At 45.1% G+C, this 27,114-nt stretch overlaps 2 pseudogenes; one reads left to right on the forward strand and one right to left on the reverse strand.

Moving 5' to 3' along the window:
- The first annotated feature begins 11,422 nt into the window (after nucleotides 1–11,422).
- On the forward strand, nucleotides 11,423–15,077 carry LOC136509252 (uncharacterized; annotated as a pseudogene).
- A 1,180-nt stretch (nucleotides 15,078–16,257) lies between these two features.
- LOC136507619 (uncharacterized) lies at nucleotides 16,258–24,563 on the reverse strand (annotated as a pseudogene).
- Between the last annotated feature and the right edge of the window lie 2,551 nt (nucleotides 24,564–27,114).

The following is a 27,114-nucleotide window of genomic DNA, read 5'->3' on the forward strand; positions in this document are numbered from 1 at the left end:
TGGCATATAATCACAAAAAAACTAGGCAACCAACAATCGCTCAACATATTAGAATTTACCCATACAAATAGGCATAGGTCCAAATATACAAAATAAATCTACCAAGATCATTAGTACTAAACACAAATCCATGGAACTCTAGATCATTATTAGAATTAAAATGAAGTCTCCATAAAAAACTAACAGACGCTAACATCCAATGCCAAACTCTTATAGCGGACTTTCTTAAGAACAACAACTGCATCAGATCATGTAGCCTCTGACCAACTCTCATGGCACACCACCTTGAGAACAGAAAGCTTCTGTGCCCTGCTCCCCAGCGCTTCAACAAACGCAAGCTACACTTGCCCCTTGAAAGTTTGAAAACATCAAAAACTTGAGATAACTTGTCAAGCAGTCCATATCATCAAATAGTTGATATGGACATTTATATCATTTAAGCATTTGGCCCTCAATGATATTTTCCTTTCGCTGCATCATATGAAAACATAGTTATTCGTCCTTAGCAACTTGCAACAACAATGACGTGCTGAATATAAATTTTTAAATATTTATAAGTGCCTTAATGGACCGAATCTGAAGACATGGAAAACAATTCAACAATGATTGCAAAATCATAACTTGGGAGTACTTTGGAAAGGCAGTCTAGTTTATCATCACATCAAGAATAGTAAGACTTTGGAGATGCAGATGGTCAACTTTTAGGACAAAATAATCAAGATCAAGATCGAAAAGTTGAATCAACAATACTGCTCCTCATAACTCCAAAATCTACATATTGTTGTTGCACAACTTAAGCTCACGTAGGTTGTTTGAAATGACACGAAGAAGAGTTTGGCTCACGTGTGACAACATGAGTCACTCAAGATTTGACCAAGCAGCAATCCCATTTGCAAGATCTTTATCGTTATATGCACATCCATGCAAACTAAGCTAATAATCCTAGCAAGAGCTGGATATATGTGTAGTCCAGCATGTGATAGCGTGAAGAAATAGAGATGAAGCTTCTTAAGCCCACTACCATTGAATGGAAGAAGTTCCCTTGGCATAGGCTCAAGGGCTGACACGATTAACAAGGATAATTTGAGGTGGACCTGTTACCTCAGGTTTACACAACTAGCGACACCAACTACAGACATTTCAGGATGTCAAAACCAACTTGTCAATCCTAATGGTATTAATAGCAGTTGGCGGTCCTTAACTCACACTTTTTACCGCCAACATTTATATAAAACCTGCTAAAAAGAACACCAAACTTAGAAATATGCTTTATAACTAATGAATTCCATGAGTTTTGGTGTTTATTCATTTGTAGGAGGGCATTTGTGGAAATACACATAAAAGGGCTAAAAATGTGCAAGAGAACAAGGCACAAATACCATTCTACACAATCCCAAAAGAGAGAGGCCCACAAACAGGAAAAAACAGGGCCCAAAAGAGAGGAGCATAAGGCTAAACCCAAATCAAATTGCGTAATCTTTACCGAGCACCCACGTGGCCCACTCAAGAGGTCCAAAGGAGATCACCCACTGAAGATGGGGCCTAAAGGCCCTAGTTGGGGTGAAGCCGCACCGCCAATGGTCCCCTTTGGACCCAAACTTCATAGGCCAACTCTTACCACGTTCCCATGGTCGGTCCAGGTGGTGATGTCAGTAAATTTAATGCGGAGGTGGTTTGTTCCTTCCATATGAGGGGATCTAGGGAATATTCCAAGGAATACACCCCTCCTCTCCACCTATTAAATGAGAACCTCTCCCCCTCATTGAATAACACACAAGAGGAGAGCACAAGAGCAAGAGAAGAGCAACACCACTCATGGGCTTAGGCCCTAGCTAGCTCTAACAAAGAAGTTAGGGAGAGATGTGAGGGAGAGTTCAGGGAAGAAGTGCTGAACTTGTCTGTAACCTTCCCCTGCTTGTACCCTTATCAGCTATCCTTGTGTTGTCTTTGGACGAATTAGCCAGAAGAAATACCTCCATTCCCTATGGAAAATATGATACCCTAAAAACTTCTGGGTGAAAGCTACAACGGTAATTCCGTATGCTTGTGGATTAACATCTATAGACGTTAAGAAATACCAACAACAGCCTCACCGTTTTTCGGATGTAATTTCTGACATCCTTGTAAGTCCTAAAGTGGATCTGTGAGTCATGTAGGACAAGATCCTCCTCCAGCCACCTCTGACCCCATCCAGCAAACATGTTGTCATCAAAACACACTACCTATGACATGAATGTCACATAATGGGAGATGGTTGTAAATGTTGTCTAGGGCTTCAATAGGGAGGCTACTCCAGTCAGCCTGGCGGTCGCATGCCATGAGTATGACTAGTGGTCGCTCTATGATGAGTGATGGAGATGTCAAGGGCGGAAGATACGCACGCACATTGTCGACGATCACACCTGGGGGAGGTAGAAAAGGAGGAGGATGTGAAAGGTCCTAAATGGCTAGAGGGGGGTGATAGCCTAATAAAAATTTCTACAATGCACTCGAGCTAGTTGTTAGTTAACTAAATGGCAATAAAGCATCTTGCTCTAGCTCTACTAAAAATTCAAGCCGCCTACCAATATACTAGTGATTATAGTCTCTATATCACACAATAGGCTATGTCTCTACATCTAAGATCTAGTGAGCAAACTAATTTGATCAACTAATTACTTCTAGTTACACAACTAGGCTACACAAGCAAATTACTATTCACTCCAGCCCAAATTATAAGTCATTCCAAGAATCTTGGAGAGTCAAAGCATCTCAAGTTTGACCAAAATTATAGAGAAACTTAAAAAGATTTATAACATCAAATAGGTATACTATGAAAATATAATTAATGAAGAATCTAATTGTACTTAGTTGGAACCATAAATATTATTATTTTATCATATAAATTTGGTTAAACTTAAGATCGTTTGACTCTCCAAGATTCTTGGAATGACTTATAATTTGGAATGGAGGGAGTACTACACTAGGCAAGAATGAATAAAAGGAATGCACAAGTGTGAGAGTAGTGAGTAGTATACCGAACTGGCAAGAGATAAATCAATCAAGAATACCAACTGATGACACAATGATTTTCTCCCGAGGTTCACTTTCTTGCCGACAAGCTAGTCCCCATTATGATGGACGATTCACTTGGTGGTTCATGTGCTAATAGGCACCACACCTAGCCCAACACTTGGGCACAGTAAGAACCAATACAAATGAGAGCACTCAATGTCACGAGCAGTTTACTAGAGTATCTTTTAGCGCTCTATAGGGGAATAAGCCTCAGAACCCCTCACAATATCATCGATCAGAGCCAGAGATAATCACCAACCTCTGCTCAATGATCCTACTGCTCCAAGTCATCTAGGTGGCAACAACCACCAAGAGTAACAAGAGAAATCCGTAGCGAAACACAATCACCAAGTGCCACTAGATGCAATCACTCAAGCAATGTACTTGAATACCCTCAAATCTCACCAAATGATGAACTAATCAAGCAAAGTGAGTGAGAGTGGAGTTCTTCAGCTCCAGGGGTGTACAATATGTCAAAGTGCCAAGAGAGACACCCAAAGCCGGCCAACTTGCTTAAATAGACAGCCCACACATGGGCTAGCCATTAGGTACAGCCAACCGACCATCAGACCCACAGGCAAGGGGTTGTCAGACCATGACGCTTGGGTCTAATGCCCTACCATGGCCACTCCTGAGTTGCCATGCATCCTAGTTAAAAACTTGACCATTGTCGTGCTCTAATGGCTTGCTGCCATGCTTCGAACTCAGCCATCAGACCCACTCTAGAGCTTGCAAAATCTGCACTAAGAGGTCCAGAAATGTGAAAAAATGTCATACTCAATCTAATCAGTCCGATTGGACCAATCACCTAGGTTTTGAGCCCCCTCACTCTCTCTGTTGTATCACCTTCAGACTCGTGCGCGTGCATCCAAGGCCAGGGTGAAAGCCCTAGTTTGGTTTTGGATAATTGATGAAACCTATGGACTAATCCTTGAGCAAAGTGTGTAGACAAGAAAGGATGGTTCAAAAGCCAAGTGGTGGAGCTAGATGATGGTCATGGTGATGGTGGTGACCAAAGGACATGATCAAGTGCTCCAACTTGGAAAAGAAGAAAAAGAAAAACAAAAACCAAGTGTTGATCAAGGTTTAGGTATCAAATATGTTTTTGTTTTGGCACTCAAGACACCATAGAAGGTGTGAGTGTATTTAGGATTGATAGCCGTATGATAAAGAGGGAAAATCTTTGGCTAAGCGATTATCGAGTGCCACTATGTGAAGTCATAATTGCATATGCATTTAGGGACCTAGTGTGCTAACAATTAACCCTTGAAAATGCTAACTTACGTGCATATGAATAATACACTTTGAGGTTAGCAATTTGGAAGCAAGGGTGAAGTGTTTGAGGTGGTAGAAAAAGAAAAGGAGGTGACTATCTAGGACCGAACCCTGACAGGTAGAGTCCGATCAGTTCTGGTACTTGACCGAGAGGGCCAAGTGAGGACCAGACACAGCGATGGGATTGGACCAGACCCTAATCTTAGAATCCGGTTGTGCTTCACTGAGGGGCAGAGGCGACGTGGTGCGCATAGGGTGACCGTACCCAGCGGGTGAGTCCGATCATGTATGACCGGACCCAGTCCGAGGGGTCTTGGAGCTCTCAGTGTAGTTTTGCGTGTGATCAGACCCAGACAAGTTTGAATGATCGGACCCAATGCTGGTGAGTCTGGTCATGCCTCCGTGGAGCGCATTTTTGAGGACCGGACCTTGCTCAGAGTCTGATCATCACTATCGGACTGAGTCTAATCATGTTTGAGCGCTCGGGGAGCACTCTAGAGTCGAGCGAACTCTACATGCGCATAGTGACTAGACCCTAGCTACAGAGTCTAGTTCGGAGCTGCTATTGAAAGCTCTAGTTTGGTTTTGGTAAATTGATGAAACCCTAAGTGCTAACCTAGTTTTTCAAAGTGATCATGAGATAGGGTAGCACATTCCAAGTGGTGAGCAAGGATGGATATGATCAAGATGGTGGTGTGATCATGGTGATCAAGTGCTCTGACTTGGAAAAGAAGAAAGAGAAAAATAAAAGGCTCAAGGCAAAGGTATAAGTGGTAGGAGCCATTTTGTTTTGGTGATCAAGACACTTAGTGAGTGTGATCACATTTAGGATCGATAGTCGTGCTATTAAGAGGGGTGAAACTCATATCAAAATACGGTTATCAAAGTGCCACTAGATGCTCTAATTCATTGCATATGCATTTAGATTCTAGTGAGTGCTAACACCCTTGAAAATGTTTGTGAAAATATGCTAACACACGTGCACAAGGTGTTACACTTGGTGGTTGGCACATTTGAGCAAGGGTAGAGAAGTTGGTGAAATGAAGGAGGTCATTATCACTGTGAAACAGTGACCGAACGCAGGTTACGCTGTGACTAGACTTAGGGTCTCAACATCTGGTCATTTATAAATTTGTTGGTCATGCTCGGCTTCTGTTGGTTCGTGACCAGACTCAGCACAGTGAAAGTGACCAGACGCGCAGGGCATGTGTCCGGTTACGGGTGACGTATGATGATGTGGCATTGGTGGGATGACTAGAGAGGACCGGACGCTGGGCGCATCAGGTCATGTTTGACCGGACGTGTCAGGTCACGGTTTTGTCTCTCTGGATCCTCTTTGGATCTGATCGAACGCTGGGAAGGTGTGGCAGCAGCATGTCTAGTCGTGGTGTGTTGGCTGCAACAGAGCAGGTGAATAGACATGGCGTCTGGCGCGCCTGGTCGTTGATCGTCGTGTCCGATCACAACTTAACCGTGTGGGCGAGACTAGCCATTGAAATTGAACGAAGGAGGTTGAACCAAGGGGCAACATGGTAGGCATCCGTTGACTGGATGCTGGCTGGGTGTGTTCGATCATTTTGATCGGCACGTCCGGTCAGTGTGTGACAGGCTACAGTGAGAGCCCAATGGCTCTATTTGTGGGGGGCCTCTATTTAAGCCCCATGACCGGCTTTAGCTCACTCCTTGGGCCATTTTGCATTGACATAGCAACCTTGTGAGCTTAGCCAAAGTCCTCCCAATCATCTCCATCATTGATTCATCGTCTTTGTGAGATTGGGAGAGAATCCAAGTGCATTGCTTGAGTGATTGCATCTAGAGGCACTTGGTGTTCGTGTTTCGCTGTGGGATTCACTTGTTACTCTTGGTGGTTGCCACCACCTAGATGGCTTGGAGCAGCGAGGATCATCGAGTGGAGGAAGGTGCTTGTCTCCGCCTCCGATCATGGTGATTTTGAGGAGTTCTTGACCTTCCCCGGGTGGAGAGCCAAAAGGTACTCTAGTGGATTGCTCGTGGCTTGTGTGATCCTCATCTTGTGTTGGTTGTGCGGCACCCTATTGAGGGTTTGGTGTGTGATGCCAATTAGCGCGTGAACCTCCAAGTGAGTGAATCACCACAACGAGGACTAGCTTGCCGGCAAGCAAGTGAACCTCGGTAAAAAAATCATTGTGTCATCATTTGATTCCGAGGTGATTGGTCTTTATTGGTATTCATTCTTGTGATTGATTGGTTCATTCCTCGACTCAGCAGTATAATCATCTTGCTCTCTCTCTTTACATTACCGCAAACTAGTTGTCAAGTTCTTTAGTGTAGCTAGTTGTGAGAGCTTGTTAGTTTGGTTGGTGTGGCTCTTTAGTTAGCCTTTGAGAGCACACTAACTTAGTGTAGTAACATAGCCATTGTGTGGATAGAGACTATAGAAACTAGAATTATGGTAGGTGGCTTACATTTTTAGTAGGCTAGCGCAACACTCGCTTCGCCTTATATTTGTCTAATCGGTTTGCTAAGTGTTGTTGTAGAAAATTTTAATAGGCTATTCGCCCCCCTTAAGCCATTAGGACCTTTCAGTTGTTCGTGAGTAACTTAAGTGACCATTGAGATCCGATGGACGGAATTCAAATTGGGGACACGTGACGCCCATCGTATGACTGGACCCTGAGGACCGGACCCTGCTCAGAGTCCGGTCGGCTCTGTGCAGCTCAATGGGTCTTTGGAGATACATCCTTGTGAGCTAAAGCAAAGCACCTCCCACTCATCTCCATCATTGATTCATAATCAAAGTGAGATTGAGAGTGATTCCTAGTGCATTTGCTTGAGTGATTGCATCTATTGGCACTTCGGGATCGTTGTGGCTATGGATTTCTTGTTACTCTTGGTGTTTGTCGACACCTAGACGTCTTGGAGCAATGGAGGAGCATTAGCATGAGTCGGTGATTGTTCATGGCCATCTCTCAGTGATTGTGAGGGGTCTTGTACCTTCCTTGGCGGAGACCCAAAAGGTAACTCTAGTAGATTGTGCATGTCATTGAGCTACCTCACTTGTGGGTAGGTTCTTGCAGCGCCCAAGTGGTGGGCTAGGTGTGTGATACCTATTAGCCACCGAACCACCAAATGTTGGTTGACACAATGAGGACGTAGCTTGCCGGTAAGCAATTGAACCTCGGGATAAATCTTGGTGTCATCTCTTGGTATTCATATTGTGATTCATTGTCTCTTGCTGGTATTGGTAACACTCTCTATCACTTGTATTACATTCATATTCACTTGTGTAGTGGTAGTTGTAGTTTGAGTATAGTAGCTCCCTTGCTAGTTAGTTGATTAGCTTTCTTAGCCTCTTGGTAGTTGTTAGCTATATCAACTAGTGTACTTTAGTGACATAGCTCTTGAGTGCACCTAGAGATCATAGCAACTAGAATTGTTGATATAGGTGGCTTGCAACCTTTGTAAAGCTAGAGCAAAATTGCATTACACCATTTAGTATACTAACCATTTGCTCTAGTGAATTTGTAGAGAATTTTTATAGGCTATTCACCCCCTCTAGCCATTTAGGACCTTTCACAGGGTCTAGAGCCTACGTCTGCTCCTCTAGGCACCGTCGAACCCGCGCACAATGGTCTTGACCCCACAATCACCTAGGTCCGAAGCATGTGCGCCAAACAGCAACCACTAGGGTTAGCCGCCGGACCATGGCTGACGCCCTGGCTAGCCTAGGTCCGGCGCCCCTACTTCATCTCCATTTACTCTATTTCAAGCGCGATCTCTTCTCCCTTGCCTCATGTGCCAACACCAAAGTGTACCCAACACTTGTGCATGTGTGTTAGTATTTTCAAATCATTTTGCAAGGGCCTGTTAGCACACTAGAATCTGAGTGCGTATGCAATGATTAAAACTTCTAGTGTCACTTTGATAGCCGCATTTCACCATGAATTTCTCCTATCCTAAACCCGGTCACACTCTCTATAGTGTCTTAGACTGGCAAAACAAAAATAACCCTATTGCGTATATCTTTGCCTTGAGCCCATTTTTGTTTTTCTCTTTCTTCTTTTCCAAGTTGGAGCACTTTATTTCCATCTTTTGGCCACCTCCATCACCATGAGTGCCATCTTGCTCCATCACTTGGACTTGGACCAACCTATCTCAATCCCACACTTAGAGCATAGGGTTAGTCCATTAGGTTTCTCAATTAGCCAAAACCAAACTAGGGATTTCAGGATGCAACTCCTCAAACTCATTCGAATTAGTTGAATCCTCTGACTCATCGAGAAGTCACTTGTCCCCTCCAACTCCAAATCCATCCCCTGTGCTACTTGTTGCTGCATTTCCTACTCAATCGCCTCTAGCAGCTCCTCATCCATCCACTCTGCTTCCTTGTGTTTGATCAGACCCCTCTAGCAGCTCCCAATTCTCCTTGTGTTTGATTAGACCCTCTGGCAGATCTCTATATAAGTGTATTATAAAAATATATTTAATGATTTATCTGGTGATACTTATTAAGTACCATAAATATTACTCCCTCCGTTCCTTAATATAAGCCATATAGATTTCTAAAGAAAATTCCAAAATAAAGGTACGTATCAGTTTCCACGCCGATTAGTTTGGAAATATTCCCACCGTACATAGCACATGCCCTAACTAATCTCTTAGATTTAGGAAGCAATCTGATTGGGAGAGAGAAGATGGCCTGATTTTTCTTTTTTTCCTCGGTCTCACATCCTTCCCCAAGCCGTGCGTTAATATTGGTGCTAAAAAATATATGGCTTATATTAAGGAACGGAGGGAGTAATAATCTCTTGTATATATTTGATCAAAGTTGAGTATGTTTGACTCCTCGATTACTTCAAAAAAGTATGTTTGACTCGATACATGGGAAAAATATTTAAAAAGGACGAAGAGAGTACCATCTTCATTCCCTTTTATAAAGTGCACATGCATATTAAGAGTCAAACTATAGAAACTTTGTCCAATAATTTGGCTAACGATTTTTAACTATTATAATATAAAAGTTGATATGATGATTAGATTTGTAAGCAATTGTACTAATCACAAATTTATAAGCATAAACAATATAAAATAAATGAATGATGAAAGTGCAATTTAAAAGACCAAGTCATTCCACCCCATGCCTTATAAAACAGAACTAAGGGAGTAGCTAAATGCTTAGGGCTTATTTGGCTGGATTTGTTTCTATCTCAATCCACGTGTATTGAAATGGATTAGAGTGAAACTTAAACTAATCTTTACTCTAATCCACCACACGTGAATTGAGGTGGATACGAGTGCATCCAAATAAAGCCTTAGGCCTTGTTTTATCCACCTTAATCCATGTGTGTTAGGGTAGGTTGGTGTGAAAGTTAGTTCATTGTAGCTAGTGTTTGACTAATAATTCACAAACACAACAATAAATATTAGTACGGAAGGGGGCCTAATAATTCTATTCTAGCCAGTGCTTTGCAATCCTTGGGTTATCAACAGCCTACACAAATATAGTATCAAAGTAGCCTATGCTAGGGGGGGCTAATATTAAAGAGCCAGTTAAGGAAAACAATATCACATGAGACACAAAATTTTACCCCATGACTCGGTGATTTATCGGCCACCTATATATCCATATTAAGGTGAGTCCAAGGATCACTGCTTCTCTATCAACCTCATAAGGTTGCCCCCTCCACTCGAGGGGTTGGTCAACACCCCGTTTTCCACTAGAGTGATTCTTTTGCCTCTCTGGTGGGGTAGTGTGACAACCTGGTTGTTACTAGAGCATTTTCATTAGCATCATAAGCATCATCGGTAATTTAACTTCAGTTTCTGTGGGGTCGTGTAACAACACGTTGCATGTATGTTTCCATTAACCTCTCTCATGCATGGCAATCCTCCAAATAAGAAGATACTGCATCTGATTTTACTCACTGATATGTGCCAAAACCATTTGCACCCGTTACCATATGTATGTTTCTACTCTGCAATACATCCAACTCTAAAATAAGTATTAGTATTCTCTCCATCCACGAAAGAATATAATTCTCTCTTTTTGATAAGTCAAGCCATTCAAATTTTGACTGAATTTATATAAAAAACACTAGCATTCATGATACAAAATAAGTATCATTAGGTTAGTTATGGAATATATTTTTATAATAAATTTATTTAAAGACATAAATATTAATACTATTTACTATAAACTTAGTCAAACTTATACTAGTTTGACCGGCACGCTTTCCATAATTGCATTCTTTTGCGGATAGAGGGAGTATCTCGATGATTTAGGGCCTGATTGGTTGGCTACCAAAATTTGTCATGCCTAAGATTTGGCAAGAAAAAGGCCAAAACTTCGACTAAAATATTTGTCATGAATTTGGCATGCCAATTGTGAGATATTGGGAAATTTTAGTACCAAGTCAAATGGCTGCTAAAATTTTGGCTTGCCTTAGTTTTGGCAACAAAATTTTGACAACCAACCAATCACGCTCTCATTTTGCACATGTGCCTCCCGTCCTGGACCAAATATCTTGCCATAAGCTATTCGTCTACTCATTTAGAGGTAAGCTTCTAAGATTATACGGAGTATATCGTTGTTTGCACAGTTAGGGCCTTGGAATGGTAGAATTCTACTAAAATCAGGTCACTTCCAATGAAAAATACAGAAAACAGAAAAACAAAATACCGACCTTAAATCTAAGTCGAAATAGCCACTCGAAATGCACAAAACTTTCAAATACTGACACGTGGCTGATGAAAACAAAACAAAACACTACCAGCACCTGCAGTGCTACGATGGGGAGACGTGGCTCTATCCCAGCCGCAGGAGGGTCCCACAAACCACCGACCGCCGCTCGGTGCTTGGAAATTTCGCTGCCCGCTCTGCCCTCGCAAACCACCGCAGGCTGCAGCCCCGCACCGCCGCGGCCAGAACGAGCCGGCCACCTCTCCCTCCCCGGCTCCCCGCTCCGAACGCATGAACCTGGTGATGATTGCAGTCTACATTCCTTCCCCGCCGCCGCCTACCTATAACTAGGCCTCCGCCAGCGTGGGGCAGCCCCCACCCCCCCCCCCCCCCCCCCCCCCCCCCCCCCCCCCCCCCCCCCCCCCCCCCCCCCCCCAAGAAGTAGCAGCAGCGGCGAGGGTGAGGGGCAGGACTGCGAGGCGGGCTGGGCGGCGCGCAGGGGCCCCTCGCGGAGCTCGAAGAAACCGCAGGATTTCGCCGCGGAGCTACATTGTGCGGGGGTTCGAGGTGCGTTCTTCTTCTCCGCACAATTTTCGGGGGATTCTTTGCCTTGATTCTGCTGTTCCGTTCCGGGGTTTTCGGAGGCGTTGCTGGGAAATTTCTCTGGTTCGTGCGGAACCCGATCGAATTGTCTCTGTGGGTTTGGAATTTTGGTGGTGAGGCGAGCGTTCGTGGATTCCGTGGTTCTGCTTCGACTGCTAATTCCGTTTCTTGCGACCTTGTTTCAGTGATCAAGCCATCGGCATTCGCTGCGCAACCTGCGCGCGACGCGCGTCTGGCTTGTTTGGAAACCTCTGCCCTTGGGGACACGAACAAAGGACTCGAACGATTCCAGGTACAGAATGCAGACGGGAACCGCCCTCAATTCGCAAAACTGCATTAGGTAGACTAAGTCTGTGGTTAGTTTTTGGTTGATTCGCGTCTAGCAACTAGCATCGCACTATGGTTTTACTCTCTGATGATTCCTTGCTGTACCTTGGAATGAATTCTGATAAGCAATCTTCGTGAACACTTCACAAGTTGCTGTAAACTTAGTTGCATACTCACTGTCTTTCTGAAGTGACTACTACATTGTAATGATTCATCATGTGGCTCTGCGTGAATTGGTGATTTGTTTTTGTGGTTCTTGGTAGGAGTTGACATTGATAAAAATTCAGAGATTTCGTGCAGGATTTGATTCAGTGGAATACCGTGCCAATGGCACGTTCGAGAAAAAAAAAGATTTGATTCAGTGGTATCTCTGGGGGTGGTGATGAGTCTTTGGTATTATTTGTTCTGCTTAGGCATTAATATTTTTTGTTGTTATATGTTTCAGTGTCAAGCCCTGGCTGCACTCTGCATCCTGATTGTGGACATTCGTTTGGCTTTCTCTTCTCATTAATCTGATTCTGAGTTCGCATGTCAATGCAATTATTAAAGCAAGCCATTGCCTTTCCCTTAATATATGATCAAATGACTGTTTTTGTGGAAATGCTTAAAAGCAGCAGCAGGCAATTAATTGATTCTATAGCATCAAATTATGTTCTTGCCTTCTTGGTCTCTGATATCTTCAATTCATCTCTGAACTTGAGAAGGGCAGGCCTGGTGCAGTGGTGAGAGCTGTCTTACTGAGTCATCAGGTCGTGGGTTCGAAGCAGCCTCTCCACAGATTTTGTGGGGGAAAGGCTTGTCTCGGTTTATCCCTTCCCCAGACCCCACTCATGTGGGAGCCTCCGGCACTGGGTCTGCCCTGCCCATCTCTGAACTTGCATAGATGATTCAGAAACTGTTGGCAAGTCTGTTACATGATTGCTTTTTCTAGTCTAGCTACTAGCATCTCGCTGTGTTCTTAGTCCCTGATACCTTGCAATAAATTCTGATTTTACAATGCCCATGGCCATTTCACAGATTGTTGCAAGTAGTTATTTATGGACGTTTTTGTCTTCCTTGAACACTTCTGACTCAGTGCTTGCACAAATGATCCAAAAAAGCAATAATTAGGAAAGTGTTCTGGTTCATCTTTAAATTTCTTAGTGCTACATTGCATGATTCATCGAGTAGCTCTATGTCAAGTGATCTTGTCTTTCTATTTACTATATTATCTGATCGATGCTAGCTGTGTTTGCAAATGCTTCAAAGAAGCAAGCACTAGTGACTAGTGTGCTTATGTTATTATCTTAATGTTCTGTTTCCTACTTATTTCTGCTATGCATTGATTCAGATATGCCATCCAGAAGGCCTCACAAGCACTGCTGTAAAGTATGCAGCAAGAAATTCCTTTCAGGGAAAGCTCTTGGAGGCCACATGTCGTGCCACCGGCATGCTGGCAAGCAGCCAAAGGGCACACCTAGCCCTCCTGCCATTGTCGTCGATCTGCCTGTGTTGCTGCTGGGTCCCAGTGATGAGAAGCCTTCACCGTCATCTTTGGAATCTCAATGCCTGCACTGCTCAAAGGTGTTCTCTTCCTGCCAATCTCCTAGGGGGAACATGGGGATGCACAGTGAGAAGAAGGTGATGGCCAAGCCTGATGAAGAACCTGAACCAGCTGGGTTGATGGAAGCTTGGGCCAATGCTAATGGTGATCACGGGCACAATGTGATGCTATTTTCTCCAGTGAAGCGTAAGCGATCAAAGAGGGGGATGCCAGTCCTCAATTCAGAGATGAATGCTGCAGCTGCTCTCTTGATGCTTGCAGAGCATTCTGACAAGACTTATGCTTATGAGGATTGCTGTGGGGGAGATAAGGATGACAACATTTCAACACCCATGGTGTTGAAGGAGGTAAATCTGAATGCTTTTCAGCAGCTGGATCAATCTGATGAGTTCACAAACAGTGCGAGGCTGAAATCTGACAAGAATCCAGCTTATGATGGTTTCTATGAACACTGTGAGAAGGAAAACAGTTTGAATTTGGCCGCTGATGCTCCCAAGAAGGAAGTGCTGCTGGATCTGTTTGATTACGAGATGGATGTAGAAGCTGAGTTCATGAAGCCAGGGGCTGACATTTCAGTCGAGGATTTGAAGTCCAGTTTGAATTTGGTTGCTGATGCTCCCCAGAAGGAAGTGCTGCTGAATGTGTTTGATCATGGGATGGATGTAGATGCTGAGTTCATGAAGCCAGGGGCTGACATTTCAGTTGAGGAGTTGAAGTCCAGTGACCTTTCAGCTGCAATGAACAGCAAGAGGCACCAGTGCAAGGTCTGGAAAGTTATTGAGGTCAGGGCAGGCATTGGGAGGCCACCTGACATTACACTTACACTTTGAGAAGAAAAACAAGTTGAGTTTGGTTGCTGATGTTCCAAAGGAGGTTTTTTTGAATGCATTTGATAATGAGGTTAACGCAGATGTTGAGTTCATGACGCCAGGGGGGCTGCATTTTCAGTGGAGTTGGAATCAAGTGACATTTCAGCTGCAGTGAACGTCAAGAAACACCAGTGCAAGGTCTGTGGAAAGTTACTAGGGTCAGGGCGTGCTTTAGGAGGACACGAGGTTACACTATGTTCGGAAATGCAATCTTCACCAAGAGGTTGCTGATTGTCCTGATTCTGTTATGATGGAAGACCAAATGCAGAAGCTTGAATTGGACTCTCCCATTTTTTATCGATGGAGACCACATTCACATGGTAGAAAATCTGATTCTGAGCCATAGTGTGTGCTGAGCATCCTTCAGCAGGCTGTGTGGGCCTGTGGCCAAAGCTGGTTCCACATGTTGTCCAAAACAGATACCTATTCAGTTACTGATAGGTTCATTAGTAGTTAGGAAACTAAAGAATTCCATCTGCTGTAGATAGTAGAGATTTTGATACTGATACTTTCTTCTCTTGGTCAACAAATTTTGCTGGATAGGAAGGCAAGGATCTTAAGTCACTGCCTGGTTGCGGAACAGTGTAGCAGGTAATGCGTGGTAGCATGCAGTGTAATGCAATTCAATGCATGAGCTTGGGATAGGTCTGAAGCTCCCTGACAGTTGTCCTTGGCTGTACATTGATATTCTTCTGTACATACCTATACAGAGCATATTCTTGTCTTGAAATGATAGTTCAATAAAAAGATCTGGATGGGAATTTGTACAATCTAGCTGTCTTTTATCCATTCTCCTTTTGGACTAGGCAACATTCAGTGCTTTTTGAGTGTTATGCTTGTGTTTGTCTCTTCCATTCTGGTTGTTCCGCACTCTGCTTGTGAGTTGTTCTTGTTCTGGGTGTGACTAATGAAATTTGAATCTGACGATCCTAGTTACCCATGGTGTGCGACAAGCAGCCTTCAGCAGGTAAAACTGGTTCCGGGTGTATCCTGGCAGTCTGACAGACTGAGAGGTACATTTGATTTAGTTCATCAGTTATAGTATGCTCTCCTAAAAAAAATCAGTTATAGTATGCAGATGCAGATGCAGTATGCTAATCAGGTAGAAACCCAAAAAGTAATTACTCCAAAAGAACTCCATTTATATGGATATTAGCAGCTTTCTTGATAATTGATGTTGACAATTTTGGCCAACAACGTACTACTTTGGACAGGGAAGGCCAGTGTCAAAAGTCACTGCTTGGGAAGAGCAGGGTTACGTCAGTTCCTTGCTGCAGAATAGTGCCCTCAGTTCTGCTCAGTTGCATTCACTCGTTTTAGTACTAGCGTTCGGAAGCTCTCAACAAATTTTGCTGTGGTTGTACTTGTACATCATACATTCTGTAAATACTACTAATAGGCAGAGCATATATAGCGAATGGGGCCTGTGCAACCTTCCTTTCTATCCTGTTCAGTTCTGGGCCTGTTTCGTTGCCGTGGTAGCATGGCAGATGATTGAGCTTTTCTGATTGTTTTTACTTCGGTTGCTGTTTTCATTTCGCTGAATGTGGGCCGGCATCCACCAGTTCATACGAGTTGGCTCTAGATGGCGGCCCACATGACTGTCAAGTGATGCTTCCTTTTTTAGTTCATCTCAGCTCAGGTCATGCCGTCATGGGCCCAGGAATCTCATATTTTATTTGTATAGACACTGCTCCCTCCGTCCCAATATATCTGTCGTTTTCGATGTCCGTGCCACGACTTTGACTCAATTTGTACAAAAATATGTGCAACATTTGTGTCTCCAAATAAATTTGTTAAAAAACTATATTCAAAGATCTTTCCAATGATGCTAATTATGTATCATAAATAATAATATTTTTTAATATATATTTTGTTAAAGTTGTTTCTCGGGAAGCGAGAACGACAGATATTCTGGGACGGAGGGAGTATCATACTAGTAGGTACAATAACATTTGTATCCAACTTTAGATCTCTTTTATTTAAAAAAAAACTGTACATGAGATACAACATGTGGGGCCATCATGTATTCATGTAGCTTGCCCATGCCCACGTCTATGGCCTACTTGTAGAGGGGGTGGCATTGTTATAAGGAACTGTTGCTCCCTGATTGAATCATACCGAAATCTCTTCAGTATTTTAGCTGAAAAAAACAAGAGAAAATAAGTTCTCAGGCTAAGCTAAGGGGAAAACGGGTGGATAGTGTTGCGGCATGGATCGTATGGTATGTACCAGTTTTGCACGAGACGGGCATGATCGCAGCCAAACTGAACCCAAAAAATAAAGTTAGGCCTTCGAAGAAAAAAAAAACCGAAACTATTATGCGTATGCACAAGAATGGGATCACCTGCTCTCCTTCTCCTGCCTCAGGCATCTCAGTAGAGACTCCGACCCTACAAAGGAGAGTAAATATATGCCAAGGAGTACAGAAACATCAATAATTCCCCAAGAGAGCTAAAGTAATTCCAGCAACCACAAAAGATGCAGTTAATAGTTCTATTAACTGCAACAATACAAAATAGAAAAATACAGGAAAAGTGCAAGAATGAGGTTAAGGGAACAGGTTTGGTGCATGCACACATTGTCCCAATGTTTGTATGTCCATAAAATATACAGTTAACACATTTACATCAGTAGACTGAAAGTCATGTGCCCTCTACCAAAAATTATCAGAAAACCATGGGAAGCCATCAGGTTCAGGCACTCAGGCCGTGTTTGGGTGGTGATGTTGCCACCACATATCCGACTTGGGACACCTGGCGCTAGGTTCAACTACCTGGCTAGGCAGTGCCCGGGAGACTATGATCCAAACATGCCGTCAGTATCAGTTTTGAATGTGCTTATCAATGTTATTCTTGGTAACCAGGCCAAAAGGACTTGTGAAGGCAGAGGGGACCTCACTAATATATCCAGGTAAACAATAGCAGGCAGGAACATATATATGTACTAACTGAAGTTCTGAAAAGATAGCATTGCAAAAGCTATGATAATAGTGCATATATCTGGAAATTGGCTTGTTTCAGCTGTTCAGCATCTTCAAATTAACTCTGTGTGATATGAACTGTGGTTAGGTTTCAGTTTGTGGCTGTGCAACATGTGAACTTTGGTTAGGTTTCAGTTTCATGGGATCTGAATTTTTGTAGGAGGGCTGAGCAAAGTATTTTCAATGTCAATGCTGGTAGGAAGGTGTAAGGAGCTTGTGATGTGGAGGCGGTGGACGTCACAGTATATCGGAATTAGAGACATCAGGCACGAAGATATTGGCAATTTGATTTGACAGGCAAGGTATGTAGCATTGTGCAATAGTAGATATGTAAATACATATTTACTGTACTAAATTGGCTTGTATAAGGTGTGCATCTTCAAACTAAACACATTCGCCCTTTATCAAGATTGTGACTGCGTCTGTGCACAAGTCTAGAATTTTCCATCTTTAATTTTAAAGTCAAGATCGTGACTATGCAGGATGTGAACTCTGGTGTTGGCACAAGGGGAATCAAATCAGCAACAAGGTAACAAGGAGCTGTAAGAGAAAGATGCTTACGACTGCTTGAGGGATCGTACTGTCATACATGGACGAAGTGGGATGAGCGCATGAGCAACTCGTTTGGCGAGTCAGGCATTGCAAAGTTACTGCATTCCACAACCTTCCTCTGCCGCAGGTCCACGGCAAAGATGCAGGAGCCGAGGAAGAAGAAGAGCTTGTCAGGGTCTTCCGGGTGGAGCAGCGCAAGCGCAGGGACGCTCCCCGGCAACATGATGTCCAGGTAGCTCTCGTCGGCCCAGACGTCGGCCAAGGCCACGTGGCGCTCGGGATTCCATTTCCCCGACGACTAGACGAGCGCCCACGTGCTCACCACCGGCGCGTCGGGGCTGCCATGGATCTGCACGAACCTCAGCATCCCGCCGCTCACTCTCACGCAGCGGTGAGCGCCGCCGTTTGCAGAAAGCACCGGCAGCTGGTCGCCGACTGACGGGAGCGGGACGTGGAGCAGCTCCGGCGTGTCGGCGAAGGGGTCACAGGAGAGGAGGCCGTACGAGAGGTCCACCCACCAGAGCATCCGGCCGTGGGAGATGACGCCCTCGCCGCGCCACTCCCGGTGCAGCGGGGGCGAGTAGGCGAGCTCCTTCTCGACCCACCTGTACTGCCCCACCGTGTAGGAGAGGAGCAAAGCGCCACCAGTGCCGTCGCCGGCGGGCTGGAGCTCGGCGACCACGCAGCTGCCGCCCCTCGCCATGAGGCCTAACTTGTTGCCGTGGATGCCCACGGTGCGATTGTGCTCGCGGAGGCAGGTGTCCTCGCCGGTGCGCGCGTCGTCGCAGAGGTGGTAGGTGACCCAGGAGTTGGTGCCCTCAGGCTCCGTGGCACAGAGGAGAATGAGGCCGGAGGAGTCCGCGGCGGCGACGTAGGGGTAGCAGCAGAGGGAGGACGGGGAGGAGACGCGGTAAGGCACGGTGAGGACGGATGCGCGCGGGGGCTCGGCGTAGGTGCGCTTCGCCTTCTTGTCCTTCACGGCGTCATGGCAGGATCGGGCAAGAGGAATTCGATGGTTCAGGAGATGGAAAGCGCTGTGGCGGCGGCCTTGCGGGGGATCCGGGGAAAAGGAAGGGGAAAGAGGCAAATCGTGTCTTTGGTTATTTTCGTGTAGATTGTTCAGTTTGTTACCTGAAACTTGATCTATAGGTATAAGTTGAGATTTAATCACAATCCAGAAAAATCTAAATTTTGTTATTTTCGTATAAATTTGTACAAAACGAGTTTGCATGTCAACTTTTGTAAATAGATGTACCATAGGTGTATCATTTTATTTCTTTCATTCACTATAAAAACCCATAAATATATTTTTCTAGCGAGTCTTCACGTCACTACAGTCTACTTGAGATATGGTTTGCAATAAATATTTTTCGAGTCCATAAATGTAAAACTTCCAAACTAATATCATCTCTAAAGTACACCTGGACCCACTCGAGTATTAAACCCAAATACACGATACACGTGAGCTGCAGGCTCCGTGCACCCTACCTCTCTCTAGTGACCTATTTTCACAACACAGCGATACCTCTTAGCGCTAGACAACGCAGCAGCCTCCATCGACCACCATCTTTCACCACGAGTACTGATGATGGTCATCTAGTACCATCACGTCTTCTTACATCGCCAGTGTCAACGCCCTCCCCTTCACTACATCCAACCCAAAAGGCCTCCTATTCCACCCCGGCCCCTCTCCTCTACTCATTTTGTTTGGTCACCACGCCACCCACTGTCTTCTTTATGTACCTATATATACCGGATATATGTTTAGCATGAGACCCTAACCTCATTGAAACTAGTTAGTAGTAAGATGTCGTCTCAAAGAGACCTCTCGTTTTTTCCAAACACCATTGAGGGGAAACCCTAACTCTGGTTATCTGGAGCCGGTGGTGGCGGCATGATCGACATCGCGTCCTTGAGGGCGCCACCATTGAGGGGCCAGCTCAGACCTACCACAACTTCTTTCTTGCAGGGTCCTCCTTGCACTCCCTATACTAGGGCACAAGCTATTTGCTGGATGGTGTCTGTTGCCGGTGTCCTAGCGCTTACGTCCTCTAGGTTCCTTGATTGCATCCTCTCACTATATACCGGGTTAGAGAGACCATGGCCCCCTCTCTTGGATCTCCTCGTTCTCCAATCATCGGTCCTCCCTCCATGGAGGTTTCCTCCCCCCTAGGGGTGTTGGCGGGTGGTGATTGCATCCCGGATGTGCTCCATAGCGATGTATATCACCGGCTGTCGTTTGTCAACCTCGACTCAATGCCCAATAGTCGCATGTGGAGTGGAGATCTCTAGAGCATCGCCACTTAGTGGCTCACTTTTTAGCATCCAACATCATGCCTCTACAGTGGGAGTCTATGTCTCAACCTTTGTAGCATTGTGGTTCCTCCTCTTGTGTTGTTTGTGAGTGCTTCATTGATGTAGTTGGTATTGTTTTGTGTTCTTCTCTCACCCTCTCGTTGGTACCTCTAGGCTCATGACCCCAACATTGTACTGGGTGCCTGGCGCCTTCCATTACCGGCGTAGCTGAAATTAGTAGGAAATTATTCAGGTGCAGACTATCGTCCCCACGGTGAATTCTTAAAACAAACAAATTTATATAAAAATGTACTATTATTTATGATGTATAATAACAGGCGCGAAGAAGCTACGTGGACTCATCGGGGTCGGCCGACCCCGACAGTTCTTCGGTCGCTCTTTGTACCCAGGATTTTTTTTACCCGCATAGACCCCAGTAAAAAAATATATTGGACCCCGTTAGATTGGCAGCCCAGCAGGCTACTACAGCACCAAAAGTCCATCTCCTCATCTCCCCAACCCATTAGTGATCAATCGATCCATTCGCATCAGCAGCCTAGAAGGCCATACGTGCATACTTTCCTTGCCCTTTCCTCCGGCCGCCGCTACAGGCTGTCGCTGGTCGCCCTTCCGACATCATGATTCTCATCTTCTCTCACAGCGCAAAATCCTCCTAGCGGTAATTGCAGATTGGGTGCCTGGCCGGCCGCCGGATGGAATACGAGTGACGACTTTGCCGGCGGCCTCTAGAGAGAAGTTCTCTACTTATCTCCTCTCTCTCAAGCACCTGAACGAGCTGAGGTAAGTTTTGATACCCAATCTTCATCAATTGGTAGTTGACGATCAAGTATGAAACGTGGAGTCTTAGAGTTTTATTTTTTCAGCTCAGTTAGTACATTGTGTTGCTTCTTCAGTAGCAGTAAAGAACGTACTCTTTTATTCAAGCAGGATGCCAGGTATCTAGAAGACTTTTAACAATATAGGCGTGGCCGTGCATTAGTATCCATCAGCTTTAATTTAGTATACTATTTGTCTATGTGGCTAATTTGATAGGCAATCACATCTTGCTAGGTTGATGGTTGTTAAAAAAAACATCTAGTTTTTCCTTTAGTCTATCGGTTTGTCAAGCTAGTACTAGTTGTTCCTATCACCACACACCACTCCATTGGTCAAGAGTGTTTTCAGCAATGAAAATTGTGAAGACTATTACTAAGAAGTTGACAAATTTATGAATGATTGTATTATATACTTCGTAGAACACGTATTCCTAGCCACAGTTCCAATTAACGTTGTGATAGTTTACTTTCACAAGATCATCATAGCCGTAGAGACAAACCTTATCAATTTGATATAGCGTAATATTATATTATCATAACCTATGAATTAGCACTTAGTAGCATGAGTATTGACCCCGGTGACGATTTATCTTGGCTTTGCCTCTTAGATTGAGCATTGAGTATACTTTTATAATAAACTTATTTGATATACAAGTGTTGATAATATTTTCGATATTCCTAATCAATTTTTTTAAAAGTATGATTCCTCAAGAAGCGAGTCGTGTGTTTATTCCAGGACGGAAGGAGTAAGACTCTATTTAGTTCCATTTGCTGTGGCAAAAAAATAGCCCCTAAACTTTTGCTGCTAAACTTTAGTCTTGCTTGAGGTGTTTAGATGCATGGCAAAAGTTTGGCTAAAAGTGCAAAATGAGGTGTCCTTCACACCCCCAATGCTTTTAGCTCAGTTTTGTACCTCTTGAGGTGCAAATGGCAAAACTTTAGCCCCACCCCCACTTTTGCTCACTTTTAGCCCATCTATTTAGATCCATTTGTTTAAAACATGGGCTAAAAGTGCTGGGCAAAAGTTTTGTCCAAGGAAATAAACAGCCCCTAAGTCTGCTGTAACATGTCATGCCTGGGTGGCTTCTACCACATAGTATTTAACACAAAAAAACGTTTACGCGCCTGCTATAGATGGCCAACGGGCCGGCACGACACACCGTGCCTCCCGGGCCGTGCCTCACCGGCCCACGGGCCTGGCCTCCGGCCCAGGCACGGCCCTATGGGCCGATTTCCGTGCCGTGCCGGCCCGCGAGGCACGGTCAGAATCACGGGCCGTGCCAGCCCAAGGCCCACGAGAGAGGGAAGGGGAGAGCAGGAGGCAGGGCGCCTCCGACGAGCTCAACTGCTCCGTGCGGCTCCACCGCCGCCGCTGCATCCCCACGTGGTTTCGGCGTCCCCGTACCATGCCGCCGCCGGATCTGACCAGGGAGGAGGCCCATCCCCGCGCCGCGCTCCTGGACCGGATCCATCGCCGAGGAGCGAGGCCGTGACGCAGCACAGGAGCAGCGCGAGGAGGTGCGCCGCCGCCACAGCCTCGCCACCGCACCACCACGCCACCGCAGCCGCCTCCCGCCATGGCACCACAGATCTGCGTGCCGACAGGCCGGATCCGGCCAAGGGGACGACGGATTCGGGCATGGCTGGGGCCGGAATCCCGCCGCCGGCTGCCACCCCATGCAGACCTCCACCATGGCCAGAATCCCTAGCTCAGGAGCACCTCTCGGAGGGAGAGAGAGAGAGAGGAGGGAGGAGAAGGGGGAAGACCCAGCCGGCCTTGAGCTCCGGCGGCGGCCGGGGATGAGAGCGCTGGGAGGCTCGGAGGCGGGGGGAAGAGTGGAGGCCGGCCTTGGGGAGGGGAGGAGTGGAGGCTGGCCTTAGGGTTCGGGGGTGGGAGAGCGCTGGGAGGCTCCGAGCGTGGGGTTGCGCCGCTGCGGCGCTGCGCGGGGGAGAGATGTGCGGGATGCGGCTTATATATGAGGAGGGGAGGGAGGCCAGCTGGGCCGGCCAGTGGGGAGGGGAGGAGCGAGGAGGGGGCGCGGGGAGGCGGCAGGCCGGGCCGCCAGCTCTGTAGCGGGCCATGCCGTGCCGGCCCACCTGCTCCTCCGGGCCGTGCCAGCCTAGGCCCGCCAGCCGCCGGGCTGGACCGTGCTGGGGCCGGGCCAAAAAATGGGCCTTGGGCTGGGCCGACGAGCTCGGGCTGCATGGCCAACTATGGCGCCCGCAGCTCTTGTGGGGTACACACCTTATCCAATCTATACGCACACGGAGAGTTGCGAACTCAAATGAGAAATAAAGAAAAACGCCAAAAGAGATCCTTGTACAGTATGTAGAAAGACACGTCGAAAGTCTTGTCAAATGTAAGCTCTGGTAAATCAATTCATCCATCCCCATTGAAAAGAGTTGTTGCTGAATTTGCGCCATGCATAAATCGTGCAAGCTGTGAATGCTGAAAAGAGGACGGATACTAGCACCACGATGAGTACTTTCGGGAATGGGTGCTCGGCTACCATAAGGAACACTCCGGTCGTTAGTTGCGGCAGCACGACAGCGATACAAACCAAGGATGTCCCCTACAATAATATAAGGTTTGTTAAAACCTAAGTAATAATATTATATTCTCTCCGGTCCATTTTATTTGACGCAAGTTAGAATCATAGATTACACTTTGATCATTTATTTACTTTATATTATATTATTTATGCTTATAAACTTATAATCATGAGATAGTATAATTCCGTACAAACCTAATCATATAAAGTTTGTATTATAATAGCTAAAAATTATTAGCCTAATCATTGGTTAAAGTTTTTAAAGTTTGAATCTTAATATGTGTGTGCGTCAGATAAAATGGACCGGAGGGAGTATAAACTTAGGAGTAGATTCTTGGAGATGGTTATGTACTATGTATGTATGTATGTATGAATGAATATAAAAGATAGTAGTGTATGCTGTCTGATAGATTACTTACCAGTTACCACATCTGATGAGGATGGCTCCTCCAAGGGAGCATCCGCTGCTTGTCTTGGGGATACAGATACGTTGAGGTTCACATTTACGCTAGCTGCTGGTTGCGGGAATAATGCATCGGGATAACCCACGTAATTTACTAGGGTTGCACCTGCGGCTCTTGATTCTTCTGAGCTCGGCGACGTTGTGCAGACCTTCTTCATCTCTTGATACTGATACACATCGTCGAAGTACGCTCCCGACCCACCAGCAGTACCTCGCTAGCAAACGCAGGCGGTAGGGCCTCGGCTGGTATTAAAGCCGACTGAAACTATTTTATTGTGAGAGAAAAATATTGTAGATTCTAGCTGATAAATCGACTGATAAGTTTAAACGAACAGGCCTGCTCTGTTAGCCTCGGTGACGACGACGGTGGAGCAGTGTGACCGACAGATGCAGCATCGGAGGTCGTTGTGGAAGAAGCGGATGCTGGCTGCGCAGCGGACGCAGACCTCCCGGTGGCGCACGGGTACAGCGCCACCCATTCCATGGGCTCCATGCACACCACGCAGATGGGTTCTTCTTCTTCAGCTTCGATGTCGATGACGACATGCGCCATGTTAGCTTCTTATATTACACAATCGAATAATCGATCGATGGATCCACCACGGCGTTTAGCTGGTGCACAGCACAGAACGCGGAGATGTCGAGATATGATGTGATTCGTTCCAGCCAGGGTGCCCACACGCGTACACATACATATATATATAAGCGATCGATCATTTGGTGCTCCGCGCCTCCGTGGAGGGTGGGTACGTGGGGGAGTGCAAGCGGATTATATATTCTTCGTATATACCCTAAATGTTTGTCGTCATGATTTACTTACTGATAACTTTGACTCGATTTATAGAAAATACATATAATATTTTATCTCTAAATAAATTTATTAAAAAACTAGATTCAAATATCTATCAATGATACTAATTATGTATCATAAATATTAATATTTTTTAATATATATTTACTCAAAGTTGTTTCTCGGAAACGAAATTGACTCGAATAGTCGGACACGGACTCGCACGCCGCCGCTGGCTTCCGCACGTGTAGCATATCGATCTGGGCCGTTGAGGCGAAGGCATACTGTGTGTTATGGGTGCAGATGTACCACCTGATTTTTTTTCACCTTATAATACTCAGGTTTTGGCCCTATATGCACCGCCCAAAGCCTAATAAACTGCACCACCCACAGCCCAGCAGCCCAGCTAACGTGGATCAAGGAAGCCAGGAAAGATATTGATTGTCTCGTAATTTCTAGCTTCGTCACTTCGTTTTCCGTCGCGGCTAGCATTCACGACTCCGCGCCGTTTCGTCTCGCTTCCCTCATCCCTCTCCCTCACGCATCACGCATCACGCATCCACCAGGAGCCGGCAAGCTCCGTGAATCCGATCCGAGCGGACAGCGGAGCACAGGCCAGAGGCGACCACAGCGGCTCCCCAGTCCCCATCACGGCTGCACGGCATCACCCAACAAGCGAGAACAATATTTTAAGGTAAGATTAGATGCCGTTTCATGTTTTCTTTTTCTCTTTCTCAAATTAATCTGATTTTCATATACAATTAGAGCTCGAACTGTGTCCCATCGTTAGGCTATTTAGGTTGCAGACATGCAATAGTGCAGTACATATTTACGCTCCTTTTATATGTGTTAATGGCAGGCTAATTGATGGAACGACTTTACAAAAGGAAAGTGAGTCCTTTGTATCCGTGTTCCGGCATTTCTTACGACCTTTCCTCTTAATGAAAAACGGGTAAAAAACTGGTCGCGAAAAAAAAGGAAAGCACCAGAGCCTGGTAATACCAATAATCTTTGGAATTCTTGTTTGGATGATATCAATTGGGAGGAGGAGATTAAATATGATCTAGGATTAAGGAAACAAATTGATGATTACCATCCTAATCTCAGAGAGAGAGTGTGAGAAGGAAGTACTTAGAGAATAGGCCTTGCCAACCTCGTACACTTGATTTTCCTGTGACATATATTGGAGGAGCTATGAGAAAGTTTGTTCCAGAATGGTTTGATGAGTTTGATTGGCTTGAATACAGTGAGTCCAAAGATAGATCATATTATTTTTGTTGTTTCTTATGTGAAAGATGATGATAGGTTCTCTAACCTACAAACTATTGCTGAGCTTTCTCAAAGAATGGTGGAGACTAGAAAACATGAACGACATCCATTAGTTTATCGACTCATGAGGCTTGTACTAGTGTTGCCGGTTGCAACTGCTATAGCTGAGAGGATTTTCTTCGGCATGAAGATTGTGAAGACAAATTTGCGCAATCGCATTGGTGATGAATTTATGAATAATTGCCTTATTTGCTATGTGGAGAAAGAAGAGATGATGAATGGTTCGTCGCTTCATGAAAATACAAGGATGTAGATTTCAAGATGAAGATTAAAGGTAACTGGTTATATTTATTTTCATTTGTTCATTATTTGGTTGAAAAATGAGATTTTAACCATAAGTCATTTTTTTTCTTTTTTTAGGCCATCAAATTGTCGAAGATGTTCAGGATTTGAAGTTAAACGATGTATTTAGCCTCTGTTGATGTTTTTGGCCATCCTAATGTTATTTATTTTTGGTAAACCTCTTAATCACTTATTTGTAGTTGCACCATCCTTTATTTTGCTCTAGTTTCGTCACTGGGCGGGCCATAAACCCAAATACACAATACACATGAGCTGCAGGCTCCGTGCACCCTACCTTTCTCTAATGACCTATTTTCACAACACAGCGACACCTCTTAGTGAAAGACAATGCAACAGCCTCCATCGACCATTGTCTTCCACCATGAGTACCGATGATGGCCGTCCTCCCCACCACTACATCCAACCCAAAAGGCCTTCCATTGCACCCCGGCCCCTCTTCTCTACTCAGTTTGTTTGGTCGCCGCACCGCCCACTGTCTTCTTTATGTACCTGTATATATCGGATATATGTTCAGCATGAGGCCCTAACCTCATTGAAACTAGCTAGTAGTGAGATGTGGTCTCGAAGAGAACTCTCGTTTTTGCGATCTCAATGTGATCCAAGGCGAGCAAATTGAACCTAAAAAACATCTAATATTAGGAAAATTTTGAAAAAAAAGCACACCATGTATATAACCGTTTGT

This window comes from Miscanthus floridulus, chromosome 15 (assembly GCF_019320115.1).
Source record: "Miscanthus floridulus cultivar M001 chromosome 15, ASM1932011v1, whole genome shotgun sequence".
NCBI classification, from domain to species: Eukaryota; Viridiplantae; Streptophyta; class Magnoliopsida; order Poales; family Poaceae; genus Miscanthus; species Miscanthus floridulus.